This window comes from Haematobia irritans, chromosome 3 (assembly GCF_050003625.1).
Source record: "Haematobia irritans isolate KBUSLIRL chromosome 3, ASM5000362v1, whole genome shotgun sequence".
Lineage (NCBI taxonomy): Eukaryota > Metazoa > Arthropoda > Insecta > Diptera > Muscidae > Haematobia > Haematobia irritans.
The window spans coordinates 113,782,169-113,803,565 of NC_134399.1; positions in this window are offsets into that span (position 1 = coordinate 113,782,169).

A 21,397-nucleotide genomic window follows, 5' to 3' on the forward strand; every position below is an offset into this window, starting at 1 on the left:
TATGAAAAACTTCTTTTGCCCATATCTCCTTAAATATGCGTCCTAGAGCGAAAAGGACTTTAATTCGTGACCACCCCCAAAAAATTGAAAATCCACCCAAAACCTAAAAAAATTGAAATTTTTATATGAAAAACTTCTTTTGCCCATATCTCCTTAAATATGCGTCCTAGAGCAAAAAGGACTTTAATTCGTGACCACCCCCAAAAAATTGAAAAATCAACCCAAAACCTAAAAAAATTGAAATTTTTATATGAAAACCTTCTTTTGCCCATATCTCCTTAAATATGCGTCCTAGAGCGAAAAGGACTTTAAATCGTGACCACCCCCAAAAAATTGAAAAATCCACCCAAAACCTAAAAAAATTTAAATTTTTATATGAAAAACTTCTTTTGCCCATATCTCCTAAACTAAGCGTCCTAGAGCGAAAAGGACTTTAATTCGTGACCACCCCCAAAAAATTGAAAAATCCACCCAAAACCTACAAAAATTGAAATTTTTATATGAAAACCTTCTTTTGCCCATATCTCCTTAAATATGCGTCCTAGAGCGAAAAGGACTTTAATTCGTGACCACCCCCAAAAAATTGAAAAATCCACCCAAAACCTAAAAAAATTGAAATTTTTATATGAAAAACTTCTTTTGCCCATATCTCCTTAAATATGCGCCCTAGAGCGAAAAGGACTTTAATTCGTGACCACCCCCAAAAAATTGAAAAATCCACCCAAAACCTAAAAAAATTGAAATTTTTATATGAAAAACTTCTTTTGCCCATATCTCCTTAAATATGCGTCCTAGAGCGAAAAGGACTTTAATTCGTGACCACCCCCAAAAAATTGAAAAATCCACCCAAAACCTAAAAAAATTGAAATTTTTATACGAAAAACTTCTTTTGCCCATATCTCCTTAAATATGCGTCTTATAGCGAAAAGGACTTTAATTCGTGACCACCCCCAAAAAATTGAAAAATCCACCCAAAACCTAAAAAAATTGAAATTTTTATATGAAAAACTTATTTTGCCCATATCTCCTTAAATATGCGCCCTAGAGCGAAAAGGACTTTAATTCGTGACCACCCCCAAAAAATTGAAAAATCCACCCAAAACCTAAAAAAATTGAAATTTTTATATGAAAAACTTCTTTTGCCCATATCTCCTTAAATATGCGTCCTAGAGCGAAAAGGACTTTAATTCGTGACCACCCCCAAAAAATTGAAAAATCCACCCAAAACCTAAAAAATTGAAATTTTTATATGAAAAACTTCTTTTGCCCATATCTCCTTAAATATGCGTCCTAGAGCGAAAAGGACTTTAATTCGTGACCACCCCCAAAAAATTGAAAAATCCACCCAAAACCTAAAAAAATTGAAATTTTTATATGAAAAACTTCTTTTGCCCATATCTCCTTAAATATGCGTCCTAGAGCGAAAAGGACTTTAATTCGTGACCACCCCCAAAAAATTGAAAAATCCACCCAAAACCTAAAAAAATTTAAATTTTTATACGAAAAACTTCTTTTGCCCATATCTCCTTAAATATGCGTCTTATAGCGAAAAGGACTTTAATTCGTGACCACCCCCAAAAAATTGAAAAATCCACCCAAAACCTAAAAAAATTGAAATTTTTATATGAAAAACTTCTTTTGCCCATATCTCCTTAAATATGCGTCCTAGAGCGAAAAGGACTTTAATTCGTGACCACCCCCAAAAAATTGAAAAATCCACCCAAAACCTAAAAAAATTGAAATTTTTATATGAAAAACTTCTTTTGCCCATATCTCCTTAAATATGCGTCCTAGAGCGAAAAGGACTTTAATTCGTGACCACCCCCAAAAAATTGAAAAATCCACCCAAAACCTAAAAAAATTGAAATTTTTATATGAAAAACTTCTTTTGCCCATATCTCCTTAAATATGCGTCCTAGAGCGAAAAGGACTTTAATTCGTGACCACCCCCAAAAAATTGAAAAATCCACCCAAAACCTAAAAAAATTGAAATTTTTATATGAAAAACTTCTTTTGCCCATATCTCCTTAAATATGCGTCCTAGAGCGAAAAGGACTTTAATTCGTGACCACCCCCAAAAAATTGAAAAATCCACCCAAAACCTAAAAAAATTGAAATTTTTATATGAGAACTTTCTTTTGCCCATATCTCCTTAAATATGCGTCCTAGAGCGAAAAGGACTTTAATTCGTGACCACCCCCAAAAAATTTAAAAATCCACCCAAAACCTAAAAAAATTGAAATTTTTATATGAAAAACTTCTTTTGCCCATATCTCCTTAAATATGCGTCCTAGAGCGAAAAGGACTTTAATTCGTGACCACCCCCAAAAAATTGAAAAATCCACCCAAAACCTAAAAAAATTGAAATTTTTATATGAAAAACTTCTTTTGCCCATATCTCCTTAAATATGCGTCCTAGAGCGAAAAGGACTTTAATTCGTGACCACCCCAAAAAATTGAAAAATCCACCCAAAACCTAAAAAAATTGAAATTTTTATATGAAAAACTTCTTTTGCCCATATCTCCTTAAATATGCGTCCTAGAGCGAAAAGGACTTTAATTCGTGACCACCCCCAAAAAATTGAAAATCCACCCAAAACCTAAAAAAATTGAAATTTTTATATGAAAAACTTCTTTTGCCCATATCTCCTTAAATATGCGTCCTAGAGCGAAAAGGACTTTAATTCGTGACCACCCCCAAAAAATTGAAAAATCAACCCAAAACCTAAAAAAATTGAAATTTTTATATGAAAACCTTCTTTTGCCCATATCTCCTTAAATATGCGTCCTAGAGCGAAAAGGACTTTAAATCGGGACCACCCCTAAAAAATTGAAAAATCCACCCAAAACCTAAAAAAATTTAAATTTTTATATGAAAAACTTCTTTTGCCCATATCTCCTAAACTAAGCGTCCTAGAGCGAAAAGGACTTTAATTCGTGACCACCCCCAAAAAATTGAAAAATCCACCCAAAACCTAAAAAAATTGAAATTTTTATATGAAAACCTTCTTTTGCCCATATCTCCTTAAATATGCGTCCTAGAGCGAAAAGGACTTTAATTCGTGACCACCCCCAAAAAATTGAAAAATCCACCCAAAACCTAAAAAAATTGAAATTTTTATATGAAAAACTTCTTTTGCCCATATCTCCTTAAATATGCGCCCTAGAGCGAAAAGGACTTTAATTCGTGACCACCCCCAAAAAATTGAAAAATCCACCCAAAACCTAAAAAAATTGAAATTTTTATATGAAAAACTTCTTTTGCCCATATCTCCTTAAATATGCGTCCTAGAGCGAAAAGGACTTTAATTCGTGACCACCCCCAAAAAATTGAAAAATCCACCCAAAACCTAAAAAAATTGAAATTTTTATACGAAAAACTTCTTTTGCCCATATCTCCTTAAATATGCGTCTTATAGCGAAAAGGACTTTAATTCGTGACCACCCCCAAAAAATTGAAAAATCCACCCAAAACCTAAAAAAATTGAAATTTTTATATGAAAAACTTATTTTGCCCATATCTCCTTAAATATGCGCCCTAGAGCAAAAAGGACTTTAATTCGTGACCACCCCCAAAAAATTGAAAAATCCACCCAAAACCTAAAAAAATTGAAATTTTTATATGAAAAACTTCTTTTGCCCATATCTCCTTAAATATGCGTCCTAGAGCGAAAAGGACTTTAATTCGTGACCACCCCCAAAAAAAAATCCACCCAAAACCTAAAAAAATGAAATTTTTATATGAAAAACTTCTTTTGCCCATATCTCCTTAAATATGCGTCCTAGAGCGAAAAGGACTTTAATTCGTGACCACCCCCAAAAAATTGAAAAATCCACCCAAAACCTAAAAAAATTGAAATTTTTATATGAAAAACTTCTTTTTCCAATATCTCCTTAAATATGCGTCCTAGAGCGAAAAGGACTTTAATTCGTGACCACCCCCAAAAAATTGAAAAATCCACCCAAAAGCTAAAAAAATTGAAATTTTTATATGAGAACCTTCTTTTGCCCATATCTCCTTAAATATGCGTCCTAGAGCGAAAAGGACTTTAATTCGTGACCACCCCCAAAAAATTGAAAAATCCACCCAAAACCTAAAAAAATTGAAGTTTTTATATGAAAACCTTCTTTTGCCCATATCTCTTTAAATATGCGTCCTAGAGCGAAAAGGACTTTAATTCGTGACCACCCCCAAAAAATTGAAAAATCCACCCAAAACCTAAAAAAATTGAAATTTTTATATGAAAAACTTCTTTTGCCCATATCTCCTAAACTAAGCGTCCTAGAGCGAAAAGGACTATAATTCGTGACCACCCCCAAAAAATTGAAAAATCCACCCAAAACCTAAAAAAATTGAAATTTTTATATGAAAAACTTCTTTTGCCCATATCTCCTTAAATATGCGTCCTAGAGCGAAAAGGACTTTAATTCGTGACCACCCCCAAAAAATTGAAAAATCCACCCAAAACCTAAAAAAATTGAAATTTTTATATGAAAAACTTCTTTTGCCAATATCTCCTTAAATATGCGTCCTAGAGCGAAAAGGACTTTAATTCGTGACCACCCCCAAAAAATTGAAAAATCCACCCAAAACCTAAAAAAATTGAAATTTTTATATGAGAACCTTCTTTTGCCCATATCTCCTTAAATATGCGTCCTAGAGCGAAAAGGACTTTAATTCGTGACCACCCCCAAAAAATTGAAAAATCCACCCAAAACCTAAAAAAATTGAAGTTTTTATATGAAAACCTTCTTTTGCCCATATCTCTTTAAATATGCGTCCTAGAGCGAAAAGGACTTTAATTCGTGACCACCCCCAAAAAATTGAAAAATCCACCCAAAACCTAAAAAAATTGAAATTTTTATATGAAAAACTTCTTTTGCCCATATCTCCTAAACTAAGCGTCCTAGAGCGAAAAGGACTATAATTCGTGACCACCCCCAAAAAATTGAAAAATCCACCCAAAACCTAAAAAAAATTGAAATTTTTATATGAAAAACTTCTTTTGCCCATATCTCCTTAAATATGCGTCCTAGAGCGAAAAGGACTTTAATTCGTGACCACCCCAAAAAATTGAAAAATCCACCCAAAACCTAAAAAAATTGAAATTTTTATATGAAAAACTTCTTTTGCCCATATCTCCTTAAATATGCGTCCTAGAGCGAAAAGGACTTTAATTCGTGACCACCCCCAAAAAATTGAAAATCCACCCAAAACCTAAAAAAATTGAAATTTTTATATGAAAAACTTCTTTTGCCCATATCTCCTTAAATATGCGTCCTAGAGCAAAAAGGACTTTAATTCGTGACCACCCCCAAAAAATTGAAAAATCAACCCAAAACCTAAAAAAATTGAAATTTTTATATGAAAACCTTCTTTTGCCCATATCTCCTTAAATATGCGTCCTAGAGCGAAAAGGACTTTAAATCGTGACCACCCCCAAAAAATTGAAAAATCCACCCAAAACCTAAAAAAATTTAAATTTTTATATGAAAAACTTCTTTTGCCCATATCTCCTAAACTAAGCGTCCTAGAGCGAAAAGGACTTTAATTCGTGACCACCCCCAAAAAATTGAAAAATCCACCCAAAACCTACAAAAATTGAAATTTTTATATGAAAACCTTCTTTTGCCCATATCTCCTTAAATATGCGTCCTAGAGCGAAAAGGACTTTAATTCGTGACCACCCCCAAAAAATTGAAAAATCCACCCAAAACCTAAAAAAATTGAAATTTTTATATGAAAAACTTCTTTTGCCCATATCTCCTTAAATATGCGCCCTAGAGCGAAAAGGACTTTAATTCGTGACCACCCCCAAAAAATTGAAAAATCCACCCAAAACCTAAAAAAATTGAAATTTTTATATGAAAAACTTCTTTTGCCCATATCTCCTTAAATATGCGTCCTAGAGCGAAAAGGACTTTAATTCGTGACCACCCCCAAAAAATTGAAAAATCCACCCAAAACCTAAAAAAATTGAAATTTTTATACGAAAAACTTCTTTTGCCCATATCTCCTTAAATATGCGTCTTATAGCGAAAAGGACTTTAATTCGTGACCACCCCCAAAAAATTGAAAAATCCACCCAAAACCTAAAAAAATTGAAATTTTTATATGAAAAACTTATTTTGCCCATATCTCCTTAAATATGCGCCCTAGAGCGAAAAGGACTTTAATTCGTGACCACCCCCAAAAAATTGAAAAATCCACCCAAAACCTAAAAAAATTGAAATTTTTATATGAAAAACTTCTTTTGCCCATATCTCCTTAAATATGCGTCCTAGAGCGAAAGGGACTTTAATTCGTGACCACCCCCAAAAAATTGAAAAATCCACCCAAAACCTAAAAAATTGAAATTTTTATATGAAAAACTTCTTTTGCCCATATCTCCTTAAATATGCGTCCTAGAGCGAAAAGGACTTTAATTCGTGACCACCCCCAAAAAATTGAAAAATCCACCCAAAACCTAAAAAAATTGAAATTTTTATATGAAAAACTTCTTTTGCCCATATCTCCTTAAATATGCGTCCTAGAGCGAAAAGGACTTTAATTCGTGACCACCCCCAAAAAATTGAAAAATCCACCCAAAACCTAAAAAAATTTAAATTTTTATACGAAAAACTTCTTTTGCCCATATCTCCTTAAATATGCGTCTTATAGCGAAAAGGACTTTAATTCGTGACCACCCCCAAAAAATTGAAAAATCCACCCAAAACCTAAAAAAATTGAAATTTTTATATGAAAAACTTCTTTTGCCCATATCTCCTTAAATATGCGTCCTAGAGCGAAAAGGACTTTAATTCGTGACCACCCCCAAAAAATTGAAAAATCCACCCAAAACCTAAAAAAATTGAAATTTTTATATGAAAAACTTCTTTTGCCCATATCTCCTTAAATATGCGTCCTAGAGCGAAAAGGACTTTAATTCGTGACCACCCCCAAAAAATTGAAAAATCCACCCAAAACCTAAAAAAATTGAAATTTTTATATGAAAAACTTCTTTTGCCCATATCTCCTTAAATATGCGTCCTAGAGCGAAAAGGACTTTAATTCGTGACCACCCCCAAAAAATTGAAAAATCCACCCAAAACCTAAAAAAATTGAAATTTTTATATGAGAACCTTCTTTTGCCCATATCTCCTTAAATATGCGTCCTAGAGCGAAAAGGACTTTAATTCGTGACCACCCCCAAAAAATTTAAAAATCCACCCAAAACCTAAAAAAATTGAAATTTTTATATGAAAAACTTCTTTTGCCCATATCTCCTTAAATATGCGTCCTAGAGCGAAAAGGACTTTAATTCGTGACCACCCCCAAAAAATTGAAAAATCCACCCAAAACCTAAAAAAATTGAAATTTTTATATGAAAAACTTCTTTTGCCCATATCTCCTTAAATATGCGTCCTAGAGCGAAAAGGACTTTAATTCGTGACCACCCCAAAAAATTGAAAAATCCACCCAAAACCTAAAAAAATTGAAATTTTTATATGAAAAACTTCTTTTGCCCATATCTCCTTAAATATGCGTCCTAGAGCGAAAAGGACTTTAATTCGTGACCACCCCCAAAAAATTGAAAATCCACCCAAAACCTAAAAAAATTGAAATTTTTATATGAAAAACTTCTTTTGCCCATATCTCCTTAAATATGCGTCCTAGAGCGAAAAGGACTTTAATTCGTGACCACCCCCAAAAAATTGAAAAATCAACCCAAAACCTAAAAAAATTGAAATTTTTATATGAAAACCTTCTTTTGCCCATATCTCCTTAAATATGCGTCCTAGAGCGAAAAGGACTTTAAATCGGGACCACCCCTAAAAAATTGAAAAATCCACCCAAAACCTAAAAAAATTTAAATTTTTATATGAAAAACTTCTTTTGCCCATATCTCCTAAACTAAGCGTCCTAGAGCGAAAAGGACTTTAATTCGTGACCACCCCCAAAAAATTGAAAAATCCACCCAAAACCTAAAAAAATTGAAATTTTTATATGAAAACCTTCTTTTGCCCATATCTCCTTAAATATGCGTCCTAGAGCGAAAAGGACTTTAATTCGTGACCACCCCCAAAAAATTGAAAAATCCACCCAAAACCTAAAAAAATTGAAATTTTTATATGAAAAACTTCTTTTGCCCATATCTCCTTAAATATGCGCCCTAGAGCGAAAAGGACTTTAATTCGTGACCACCCCCAAAAAATTGAAAAATCCACCCAAAACCTAAAAAAATTGAAATTTTTATATGAAAAACTTCTTTTGCCCATATCTCCTTAAATATGCGTCCTAGAGCGAAAAGGACTTTAATTCGTGACCACCCCCAAAAAATTGAAAAATCCACCCAAAACCTAAAAAAATTGAAATTTTTATACGAAAAACTTCTTTTGCCCATATCTCCTTAAATATGCGTCTTATAGCGAAAAGGACTTTAATTCGTGACCACCCCCAAAAAATTGAAAAATCCACCCAAAACCTAAAAAAATTGAAATTTTTATATGAAAAACTTATTTTGCCCATATCTCCTTAAATATGCGCCCTAGAGCGAAAAGGACTTTAATTCGTGACCACCCCCAAAAAATTGAAAAATCCACCCAAAACCTAAAAAAATTGAAATTTTTATATGAAAAACTTCTTTTGCCCATATCTCCTTAAATATGCGTCCTAGAGCGAAAAGGACTTTAATTCGTGACCACCCCCAAAAAAAAATCCACCCAAAACCTAAAAAAATGAAATTTTTATATGAAAAACTTCTTTTGCCCATATCTCCTTAAATATGCGTCCTAGAGCGAAAAGGACTTTAATTCGTGACCACCCCCAAAAAATTGAAAAATCCACCCAAAACCTAAAAAAATTGAAATTTTTATATGAAAAACTTCTTTTGCCAATATCTCCTTAAATATGCGTCCTAGAGCGAAAAGGACTTTAATTCGTGACCACCCCCAAAAAATTGAAAAATCCACCCAAAAGCTAAAAAAATTGAAATTTTTATATGAGAACCTTCTTTTGCCCATATCTCCTTAAATATGCGTCCTAGAGCGAAAAGGACTTTAATTCGTGACCACCCCCAAAAAATTGAAAAATCCACCCAAAACCTAAAAAAATTGAAGTTTTTATATGAAAACCTTCTTTTGCCCATATCTCTTTAAATATGCGTCCTAGAGCGAAAAGGACTTTAATTCGTGACCACCCCCAAAAAATTGAAAAATCCACCCAAAACCTAAAAAAATTGAAATTTTTATATGAAAAACTTCTTTTGCCCATATCTCCTAAACTAAGCGTCCTAGAGCGAAAAGGACTATAATTCGTGACCACCCCCAAAAAATTGAAAAATCCACCCAAAACCTAAAAAAATTGAAATTTTTATATGAAAAACTTCTTTTGCCCATATCTCCTTAAATATGCGTCCTAGAGCGAAAAGGACTTTAATTCGTGACCACCCCCAAAAAATTGAAAAATCCACCCAAAACCTAAAAAAATTGAAATTTTTATATGAAAAACTTCTTTTGCCAATATCTCCTTAAATATGCGTCCTAGAGCGAAAAGGACTTTAATTCGTGACCACCCCCAAAAAATTGAAAAATCCACCCAAAACCTAAAAAAATTGAAATTTTTATATGAGAACCTTCTTTTGCCCATATCTCCTTAAATATGCGTCCTAGAGCGAAAAGGACTTTAATTCGTGACCACCCCCAAAAAATTGAAAAATCCACCCAAAACCTAAAAAAATTGAAGTTTTTATATGAAAACCTTCTTTTGCCCATATCTCTTTAAATATGCGTCCTAGAGCGAAAAGGACTTTAATTCGTGACCACCCCCAAAAAATTGAAAAATCCACCCAAAACCTAAAAAAATTGAAATTTTTATATGAAAAACTTCTTTTGCCCATATCTCCTAAACTAAGCGTCCTAGAGCGAAAAGGACTATAATTCGTGACCACCCCCAAAAAATTGAAAAATCCACCCAAAACCTAAAAAAAATTGAAATTTTTATATGAAAAACTTCTTTTGCCCATATCTCCTTAAATATGCGCCCTAGAGCGAAAAGGACTTTAATTCGTGACCTCCCCCAAAAAATTGAAAAATCCATCCAAAACCTAAAAAAATTGAAATTTTTATATGAAAAACTTCTTTTGCCCATATCTCCTTAAATATGCGTCCTAGAGCGAAAAGGACTTTAATTCGTGACCACCCCAAAAAATTGAAAAATCCACCCAAAACCTAAAAAAATTGACATTTTTATATGAAAAACTTCTTTTGCCCATATCTCCTTAAATATGCGTCCTAGAGCGAAAAGGACTTTAATTCGTGACCACCCCAAAAAATTGAAAAATCCACCCAAAACCTAAAAAAATTGAAATTTTTATATGAAAAACTTCTTTTGCCCATATCTCCTTAAATATGCGTCCTAGAGCGAAAAGGACTTTAATTCGTGACCACCCCCAAAAAATTGAAAAATCCACCCAAAACCTAAAAAAATTGAAATTTTTATTTGAAAAACTTCTTTTGCCCATATCTCCTTAAATATGCGTCCTAGAGCGAAAAGGACTTTAATACGTGACCACCCCCAAAAAATTGAAAAATCCACCCAAAACCTAAAAAATTGAAATTTTTATATGAAAAACTTCTTTTGCCCATATCTCCTTAAATATGCGTCCTAGAGCGAAAAGGACTTTAATTCGTGACCACCCCAAAAAATTGAAAAATCCACCCAAAACCTAAAAAATTGAAGTTTTTATATGAAAAACTTCTTTTGCCCATATCTCCTTAAATATGCGTCCTAGAGCGAAAAGGACTTTAATTCGTGACCACCCCAAAAAATTGAAAAATCCACCCAAAACCTAAAAAAATTGAAATTTTTATATGAAAAACTTCTTTTGCCCATATCTCCTTAAATATGCGTCCTAGAGCGAAAAGGACTTTAATTCGTGACCACCCCCAAAAAATTTAAAAATCCACCCAAAACCTCAAAAAATTTAAATTTTTATATGAAAAACTTCTTTTGCCCATATCTCCTTAAATATGCGTCCTAGAGCGAAAAGGACTTTAATTCGTGACCACCCCAAAAAATTGAAAAATCCACCCAAAACCTAAAAAAATTGAAATTTTTATATGAAAAACTTCTTTTGCCCATATCTCCTTAAATATGCGTCCTAGAGCGAAAAGGACTTTAAGTCGTGACCATCCCCAAAAAATTGAAAAATCCACCCAAAACCTAAAAAAATTGAAATTTTTATACGAAAAACTTCTTTTGCCCATATCTCCTTAAATATGCGTCTTATAGCGAAAAGGACTTTAATTCGTGACCACCCCCAAAAAATTGAAAAATCCACCCAAAACCTAAAAAAATTGAAATTTTTATATGAAAAACTTCTTTTGCCCATATCTCCTTAAATATGCGTCCTAGAGCGAAAAGGACTTTAATTCGTGACCACCCCAAAAAATTGAAAAATCCACCCAAAACCTAAAAAAATTGAAATTTTTATATGAAAAACTTCTTTTGCCCATATCTCCTTAAATATGCGTCCTAGAGCGAAAAGGACTTTAATTCGTGACCACCCCCAAAAAATTGAAAAATCCACCCAAAACCTAAAAAAATTGAAATTTTTATACGAAAAACTTCTTTTGCCCATATCTCCTAAACTAAGCGTCCTAGAGCGAAAAGGACTTTAATTCGTGACCACCCCCAAAAAATTGAAAAATCCACCCAAAACCTAAAAAAATTGAAATTTTTATATGAAAAACTTCTTTTGCCCATATCTCCTTAAATATGCGTCCTAGAGCGAAAAGGACTTTAATTCGTGACCACCCCCAAAAAATTGAAAAATCCACCCAAAACCTAAAAAAATTGAAATTTTTATATGAAAAACTTCTTTTGCCCATATCTCCTAAACTAAGCGTCTTAGAGCGAAAAGGACTTTAATTCGTGACCACCCCCAAAAAATTGAAAAATCCACCCAAAACCTAAAAAAAATGAAGTTTTTATATGAGAACCTTCTTTTGCCCATATCTCCTTAAATATGCGTCCTAGAGCGAAAAGGACTTTAATTCGTGACCACCCCAAAAAATTTAAAAATCCACCCAAAACCTAAAAAAATTGAAATTTTTATATGAAAAACTTCTTTTGCCCATATCTCCTTAAATATGCGTCCTAGAGCGAAAAGGACTTTAATTCGTGACCACCCCCAAAAAATTGAAAAATCCACCCAAAACCTAAAAAAATTGAAATTTTTATATGAGAACCTTCTTTTGCCCATATCTCCTTAAATATGCGTCCTAGAGCGAAAAGGACTTTAATTCGTGACCACCCTCAAAAAATTGAAAAATCCACCCAAAACCTAAAAAAATTGAAATTTTTATACGAAAAACTTCTTTTGTCCATATCTCCTTAAATATGCGTCTTATAGCGAAAAGGACTTTAATTCGTGACCACCCCCAAAAAATTGAAAAATCCACCCGAAACCTAAAAAAATTGAAATTTTTATATGAAAAACTTCTTTTGCCCATATCTCCTTAAATATGCGTCCTAGAGCGAAAAGGACTTTAATTCGTGACCACCCCAAAAAATTGAAAAATCCACCCAAAACCTAAAAAAATTGAAATTTTTATATGAAAAACTTCTTTTGCCCATATCTCCTTAAATATGCGTCCTAGAGCGAAAAGGACTTTAATTCGTGACCACCCCCAAAAAATTGAAAAATCCACCCAAAACCTAAAAAAATTGAAATTTTTATACGAAAAACTTCTTTTGCCCATATCTCCTAAACTAAGCGTCCTAGAGCGAAAAGAACTTTAATTCGTGACCACCCCCAAAAAATTGAAAAATCCACCCAAAACCTAAAAAAATTGAAATTTTTATATGAAAAACTTCTTTTGCCCATATCTCCTTAAATATGCGTCCTAGAGCGAAAAGGACTTTAATTCGTGACCACCCCCAAAAAATTGAAAAATCCACCCAAAACCTAAAAAAATTGAAATTTTTATATGAAAAACTTCTTTTGCCCATATCTCCTAAACTAAGCGTCTTAGAGCGAAAAGGACTTTAATTCGTGACCACCCCCAAAAAATTGAAAAATCCACCCAAAACCTAAAAAAATTGAAGTTTTTATATGAGAACCTTCTTTTGCCCATATCTCCTTAAATATGCGTCCTAGAGCGAAAAGGACTTTAATTCGTGACCACCCCCAAAAAATTGAAAAATCCACCCAAAACCTAAAAAAATTGAAGTTTTTATATGAGAACCTTCTTTTGCACATATCTCCTTAAATATGCGTCCTAGAGCGAAAAGGACTTTAATTCGTGACCACCCCAAAAAATTTAAAAATCCACCCAAAACCTAAAAAAATTGAAATTTTTATATGAAAAACTTCTTTTGCCCATATCTCCTTAAATATGCGTCCTAGAGCGAAAAGGACTTTAATTCGTGACCACCCCCAAAAAATTGAAAAATCCACCCAAAACCTAAAAAAATTGAAATTTTTATATGAGAACCTTCTTTTGCCCATATCTCCTTAAATATGCGTCCTAGAGCGAAAAGGACTTTAATTCGTGACCACCCTCAAAAAATTGAAAAATCCACCCAAAACCTAAAAAAATTGAAGTTTTTATATGAAAAACTTCTTTTGCCCATATCTCCTTAAATATGCGTCCTAGAGCGAAAAGGACTTTAATTCGTGACCACCCCCAAAAAATTGAAAAATCCACCCAAAACCTAAAAAAATTGAAATTTTTATATGAAAAACTTCTTTTGCCCATATCTCCTTAAATATGCGTCCTAGAGCGAAAAGGACTTTAATTCGTGACCACCCCAAAAAATTGAAAAATCCACCCAAAACCTAAAAAAATTGAAATTTTTATATGAAAAACTTCTTTTGCCCATATCTCCTTAAATATGCGTCCTAGAGCGAAAAGGACTTTAATTCGTGACCACCCCAAAAAATTGAAAAATCCACCCAAAACCTAAAAAAATTGAAATTTTTATATGAAAAACTTCTTTTGCCCATATCTCCTCAACTAAGCGTCCTGGAGCGAAAAGGACTATAATTCGTGACCACCCCAAAGAATTGAAAAATCCACCCAAAACCTAAAAAAATTGAAATTTTTATATGAAAAACTTCTTTTGCCCATATCTCCTTAAATATGCGTCCTAGAGCGAAAAGGACTTTAATTCGTGACCACCCCAAAAAATTGAAAAATCCACCCAAAACCTAAAAAAATTGAAATTTTTATATGAAAAACTTCTTTTGCCCATATCTCCTAAACTAAGCGTCCTAGAGCGAAAAGGACTATATTTCGTGACCACCCCAAAAAATTGAAAAATCCACCCAAAATCTAAAAAAATTGAAGTTTTTATATGAAAAACTTCTTTTGCCCATATCTCCTTAAATATGCGTCCTAGAGCGAAAAGGACTTTAATTCGTGACCACCCCCAAAAAATTTAAAAATCCACCCAAAACCTAAAAAAATTGAAATTTTTATACGAAAAACTTCTTTTGCCCATATCTCTAAAACTAAGCGTCCTAGAGCGAAAAGGACTTTAATTCGTGACCACCCCCAAAAAATTGAAAAATCCACCCAAAACCTAAAAAAATTGAAATTTTTATATGAAAAACTTCTTTTGCCCATATCTCCTTAAATATGCGTCCTAGAGCGAAAAGGACTTTAATTCGTGACCACCCCCAAAAAATTGAAAAATCCACCCAAAACCTAAAAAAAATTGAAATTTTTATATGAAAAACTTCTTTTGCCCATATCTCCTAAACTAAGCGTCCTAGAGCGAAAAGGACTTTAATTCGTGACCACCCCCAAAAAATTGAAAAATCCACCCAAAACCTAAAAAATTGAAATTTTTATATAAAAAACTTCTTTTGCCCATATCTCCTTAAATATGCGTCCTAGAGCGAAAAGGACTTTAATTCGTGACCACCCCAAAAAATTGAAAAATCCACCCAAAACCTAAAAAAATTGAAATTTTTATATGAAAAACTTCTTTTGCCCACATCTCCTTAAATATGCGTCCTAGAGCGAAAAGGACTTTAATTCGTGACCACCCCCAAAAAATTGAAAAATCCACCCAAAACCTAAAAAAATTTAAATTTTTATATGAAAAACTTCTTTTGCCCATATCTCCTTAAATATGCGTCCTAGAGCGAAAAGGACTTTAATTCGTGACCACCCCCAAAAAATTGAAAAATCCACCCAAAACCTAAAAAAATTGAAATTTTTATATAAAAAACTTCTTTTGCCCATATCTCCTTAAATATGCGTCCTAGAGCGAAAAGGACTTTAATTCGTGACCACCCCAAAAAATTGAAAAATCCACCCAAAACCTAAAAAAATTGAAATTTTTATATGAAAAACTTCTTTTGCCCATATCTCCTTAAATATGCGTCCTAGAGCGAAAATTGAAATTTTTATATGAAAAACTTCTTTTGCCCATATCTCCTTAAATATGCGTACTAGAGCGAAAAGGACTTTAATTCGTGACCACCCCAAAAAATTGAAAAATCCACCCAAAACCTAAAAAAATTGAAATTTTTATATGAAAAACTTCTTTTGCCCATATCTCCTAAACTAAGCGTCCTAGAGCGCAAAGGACTATAATTCGTGGCCACCCCAAAAAATTGAAAAATCCACCCAAAATCTAAAAAAATTGAAGTTTTTATATGAAAAACTTCTTTTGCCCATATCTCCTTAAATATGCGTCCTAGAGCGAAAAGGACTTTAATTCGTGACCACCCCAAAAAATTGAAAAATCCACCCAAAACCTAAAAAAATTGAAATTTTTATATGAAAAACTTCTTTTGCCCATATCTCCTTAAATATGCGTCCTAGAGCGAAAAGGACTTTAATTCGTGACCACCCCCAAAAAATTGAAAAATCCACCCAAAACCTAAAAAAATTGAAATTTTTATACGAAAAACTTCTTTTGCCCATATCTCTAAAACTAAGCGTCCTAGAGCGAAAAGGACTTTAATTCGTGACCACCCCAAAAAATTGAAAAATCCTCCCAAAACCTAAAAAAATTGAAATTTTTATATGAAAAACTTCTTTTGCCCATATCTCCTTAAATATGCGTCCTAGAGCGAAAAGGACTTTAATTCGTGACCACCCCCAAAAAATTGAAAAATCCACCCAAAACCTAAAAAAATTGAAATTTTTATATGAAAAACTTCTTTAGCCCATATCTCCTAAACTAAGCGTCCTAGAGCAAAAAGGACTTTAATTCGTGACCACCCCCAAAAATTGAAAAATCCACCCAAAACCTAAAAAAATTGAAATTTTTATATAAAAAACTTCTTTTGCCCATATCTCCTTAAATATGCGTCCTAGAGCGAAAAGGACTTTAAGTCGTGACCACCCCCAAAGAATTGAAAAATCCACCCAAAACCTAAAAAAATTGAATTTTTTATATGAAAAACTTCTTTTGCCCATATCTCCTAAACTAAGCGTCCTAGAGCGAAAAGGATTTTAATTCGTGACCACCCCCAAAAAATTGAAAAATCCACCCAAAACCTAAAAAAATTGAAATTTTTATATGAAAAACTTCTTTTGCCCATATCTCCTTAAATATGCGTCCTAGAGCGAAAAGGACTTTAATTCGTGACCTCCCCCAAAAAATTGAAAAATCCACCCAAAACCTAAAAAAATTGAAATTTTTATATGAAAAACTTCTTTTGCCCATATCTCCTTAAATATGCGTCCTAGAGCGAAAAGGACTTTAATTCGTGACCACCCCCAAAAAATTGAAAAATCCACCCAAAACCTAAAAAAATTGAAATTTTTATATGAAAAACTTCTTTTGCCCATATCTCCTTAAATATGCGTCCTAGAGCGAAAAGGACTTTAATTCGTGACCACCCCAAAAAATTGAAAAATCCACCCAAAACCTAAAAAAATTGAAATTTTTATATGAAAAACTTCTTTTGCCCATATCTCCTAAACTAAGCGTCCTAGAGCGAAAAGGACTTTAATTCGTGACCACCCCCAAAAAATTGAAAAATCCACCCAAAACCTAAAAAAATTGAAATTTTTATATGAAAAACTTCTTTTGCCCATATCTCCTTAAATATGCGTCCTAGAGCGAAAAGGACTTTAATTCGTGACCACCCCCAAAAAATTGAAAAATCCACCCAAAACCTAAAAAAATTTAAATTTTTATATGAAAAACTTCTTTTGCCCATATCTCCTAAACTAAGCGTCCTAGAGCGAAAAGGACTTTAATTCGTGACCACCCCCAAAAAATTGAAAAATCCACCCAAAACCTAAAAAAATTTAAATTTTTATATGAAAACCTTCTTTTGCCCATATCTCCTTAAATATGCGTCCTAGAGCGAAAAGGACTTTAATTCGTGACCACCCCCAAAAAATTGAAAAATCCACCCAAAACCTAAAAAAATTGAAATTTTTATATGAAAAACTTCTTTTGCCCATATCTCCTAAACTAAGCGTCCTAGAGCGAAAAGGACTATAATTCGTGACCACCCCAAAAAATTGAAAAATCCACCCAAAACCTAAAAAAATTGAAGTTTTTATATGAAAAACTTCTTTTGCCCATATCTCCTTAAATATGCGTCCTAGAGCGAAAAGGACTTTAATTCGTGACCACCCCCAAAAAATTGAAAAATCCACCCAAAACCTAAAAAAAATTGAAATTTTTATATGAAAAACTTCTTTTGCCCATATCTCCTTAAATATGCGTCCTAGAGCGAAAAGGACTTTAATTCGTGACCACCCCCAAAAAAATGAAAAATCCACCCAAAACCTAAAAAAATTGAAATTTTTATATGAAAAATTTCTTTTGCCCATATCTCCTAAACTAAGCGTCCTAGAGCGAAAAGGACTATAATTCGTGACCACCCCAAAAAATTGAAAAATCCACCCAAAACCTAAAAAAATTGAAATTTTTATATGAAAAACTTCTTTTGCCCATATCTCCTTAAATATGCGTCTTATAGCGAAAAGGACTTTAATTCGTGACCACCCCCAAAAAATTGAAAAATCCACCCAAAACCTAAAAAAATTGAAATTTTTATATGAAAAACTTCTTTTGCCCATATCTCCTTAAATATGCGTCCTAGAGCGAAAAGGACTTTAATTCGTGACCACCCCCAAAAAATTGAAAAATCCACCCAAAACCTAAAAAAATTGAAATTTTTATATGAAAAACTTCTTTTGCCCATATCTCCTAAACTAAGCGTCCTAGAGCGAAAAGGACTTTAATTCGTGACCACCCCCAAAAAATTGAAAAATCCACCCAAAACCTAAAAAAATTGAAATTTTTATATGAAAAACTTCTTTTGCCCATATCTCCTTAAATATGCGTCCTAGAGCGAAAAGGACTTTAATTCGTGACCACCCCCAAAAAATTGAAAAATCCACCCAAAACCTAAAAAAATTGAAATTTTTATATGAGAACCTTCTTTTGCCCATATCTCCTTAAATATGCGTCCTAGAGCGAAAAGGACTTTAATTCGTGACCACCCCCAAAAAATTGAAAAATCCACCCAAAACCTAAAAAAATTGAAATTTTTATACGAAAAACTTCTTTTGCCCATATCTCCTTAAATATGCGTCCTAGAGCGAAAAGGACTTTAATTCGTGACCACCCCCAAAAAATTGAAAAATCCACCCAAAACCTAAAAAAATTGAAATTTTTATATGAAAAACTTCTTTTGCCCATATCTCCTAAACTAAGCGTCCTAGAGCGAAAAGGACTTTAATTCGTGACCACCCCCAAAAAATTGAAAAATCCTCCCAAAACCTAAAAAAATTGAAATTTTTATATGAGAACCTTCTTTTGCCCATATCTCCTTAAATATGCGTCCTAGAGCGAAAAGGACTTTAATTCGTGACCACCCCCAAAAAATTGAAAAATCCACCCAAAACCTAAAAAAATTGAAATTTTTATATGAGAACCTTCTTTTGCCCATATCTCCTTAAATATGCGTCCTAGAGCGAAAAGGACTTTAATTCGTGACCACCCCCAAAAAATTGAAAAATCCACCCAAAACCTAAAAAAATTTAAGTTTTTATATGAAAAACTTCTTTTGCCCATATCTCCTTAAATATGCGTCCTAGAGCGAAAAGGACTTTAATTCGTGACCACCCCAAAAAATTGAAAAATCCACACAAAACCTAAAAAAATTGAAATTTTTATATGAAAAACTTCTTTTGCCCATATCTCCTTAAATATGCGTCCTAGAGCGAAAAGGACTTTAATTCGTGACCACCCCCAAAAAATTGAAAAATCCACCCAAAACCTAAAAAAATTGAAATTTTTATATGAAAAACTTCTTTTGCCCATATCTCCTTAAATATGCGTCCTAGAGCGAAAAGGACTTTAATTCGTGACCACCCCCAAAAAATTGAAAAATCCACCCAAAACCTAAAAAAATTGAAATTTTTATATGAAAAACTTCTTTTGCCCATATCTCCTTAAATATGCGTCCTAGAGCGAAAAGGACTTTAATTCGTGACCACCCTCAAACAATTGAAAAATCCACCCAAAACCTAAAAAAATTGAAATTTTTATACGAAAAACTTCTTTTGCCCATATCTCCTTAAAGAGCGGAAAGGACTTTAATTCGTGACCACCCCAAAAAATTGAAAAATCCACCCAAAACCTAAAAAAATTGAAATTTTTATATGAAAAACTTCTTTTGCCCATATCTCCTTAAATATGCGTCCTAGAGCGAAAAGGACTTTAATTCGTGACCACCCTCAAACAATTGAAAAATCCACCCAAAACCTAAAAAAATTGAAATTTTTATACGAAAAACTTCTTTTGCCCATATCTCCTTAAAGAGCGGAAAGGACTTTAATTCGTGACCACCCCAAAAAATTGAAAAATCCACCCAAAACCTAAAAAAAATTGAAATTTTTATACGAAAAACTTCTTTTGCCCATATCTCCTTAAAGAGCGGAAAGGACTATAATTCGTGACCACCCTCAAACAATTGAAAAATCCACCCAAAACCTAAAAAAATTTAAATTTTTATATGAAAAACTTCTTTTGCCCATATCTCCTTAAATATGCGTCCTAGAGCGAAAAGGACTTTAATTCGTGACCACCCCCAAAAAATTGAAAAATCCACCCAAAACCTAAAAAATTGAAATTTTTATATGAAAAATTTATTTGGCCATATCTCCTTAAATATGCGTCCTAGAGCGAAAAGGACTTTAATTCGTGACCACCCCCAAAAAATTGAAAAATTCACCCAAAACCTAAAAAAATTGAAATTTTTATATGAAAAACTTCTTTTGCCCATATCTCCTAAACCAAGCGTCCTAGAGCGAAAAGGACTTTAATTCGTGACCACCCCCAAAAAATTGAAAAATCCACCCAAAACCTAAAAAAATTTAAATTTTTATATGAAAACCTTCTTTTGCCCATATCTCCTTAAATATGCGTCCTAGAGCGAAAAGGACTTTAATTCGTGACCACCCCCAAAAAATTGAAAAATCCACCCAAAACCTAAAAAAATTGAAATTTTTATATGAAAAACTTCTTTTGCCCATATCTCCTAAACTAAGCGTCCTAGAGCGAAAAGGACTATAATTCGTGACCACCCCAAAAAATTGAAAAATCCACCCAAAACCTAAAAAAATTGAAGCTTTTATATGAAAAACTTCTTTTGCCCATATCTCCTTAAATATGCGTCCTAGAGCGAAAAGGACTTTAATTCGTGACCACCCCCAAAAAATTGAAAAATCCACCCAAAACCTAAAAAAATTGAAATTTTTATATGAAAAACTTCTTTTGCCCATATCTCCTTAAATATGCGTCCTAGAGCGAAAAGGACTTTAATTCGTGACCACCCCCAAAAAAATGAAAAATCCACCCAAAACCTAAAAAAATGAAATTTTTATATGAAAAATTTCTTTTGCCCATATCTCCTAAACTAAGCGTCCTAGAGCGAAAAGGACTATAATTCGTGACCACCCCAAAAAATTGAAAAATCCACCCAAAACCTAAAAAAATTGAAATTTTTATATGAAAAACTTCTTTTGCCCATATCTCCTTAAATATGCGTCTTATAGCGAAAAGGACTTTAATTCGTGACCACCCTCAAACAATTGAAAAATCCACCCAAAACCTAAAAAAATTTAAATTTTTATATGAAAAACTTCTTTTGCCCATATCTCCTTAAATATGCGTCCTAGAGCGAAAAGGACTTTAATTCGTGACCACCCCCAAAAAATTGAAAAATCCACCCAAAACCTAAAAAAATTGAAATTTTTATATGAAAAACTTCTTTTGCCCATATCTCCTAAACTAAGCGTCCTAGAGCGAAAAGGACTTTAATTCGTGACCACCCCCAAAAAATTGAAAAATCCACCCAAAACCTAAAAAAATTGAAATTTTTATATGAAAAACTTCTTTTGCCCATATCTCCTTAAATATGCG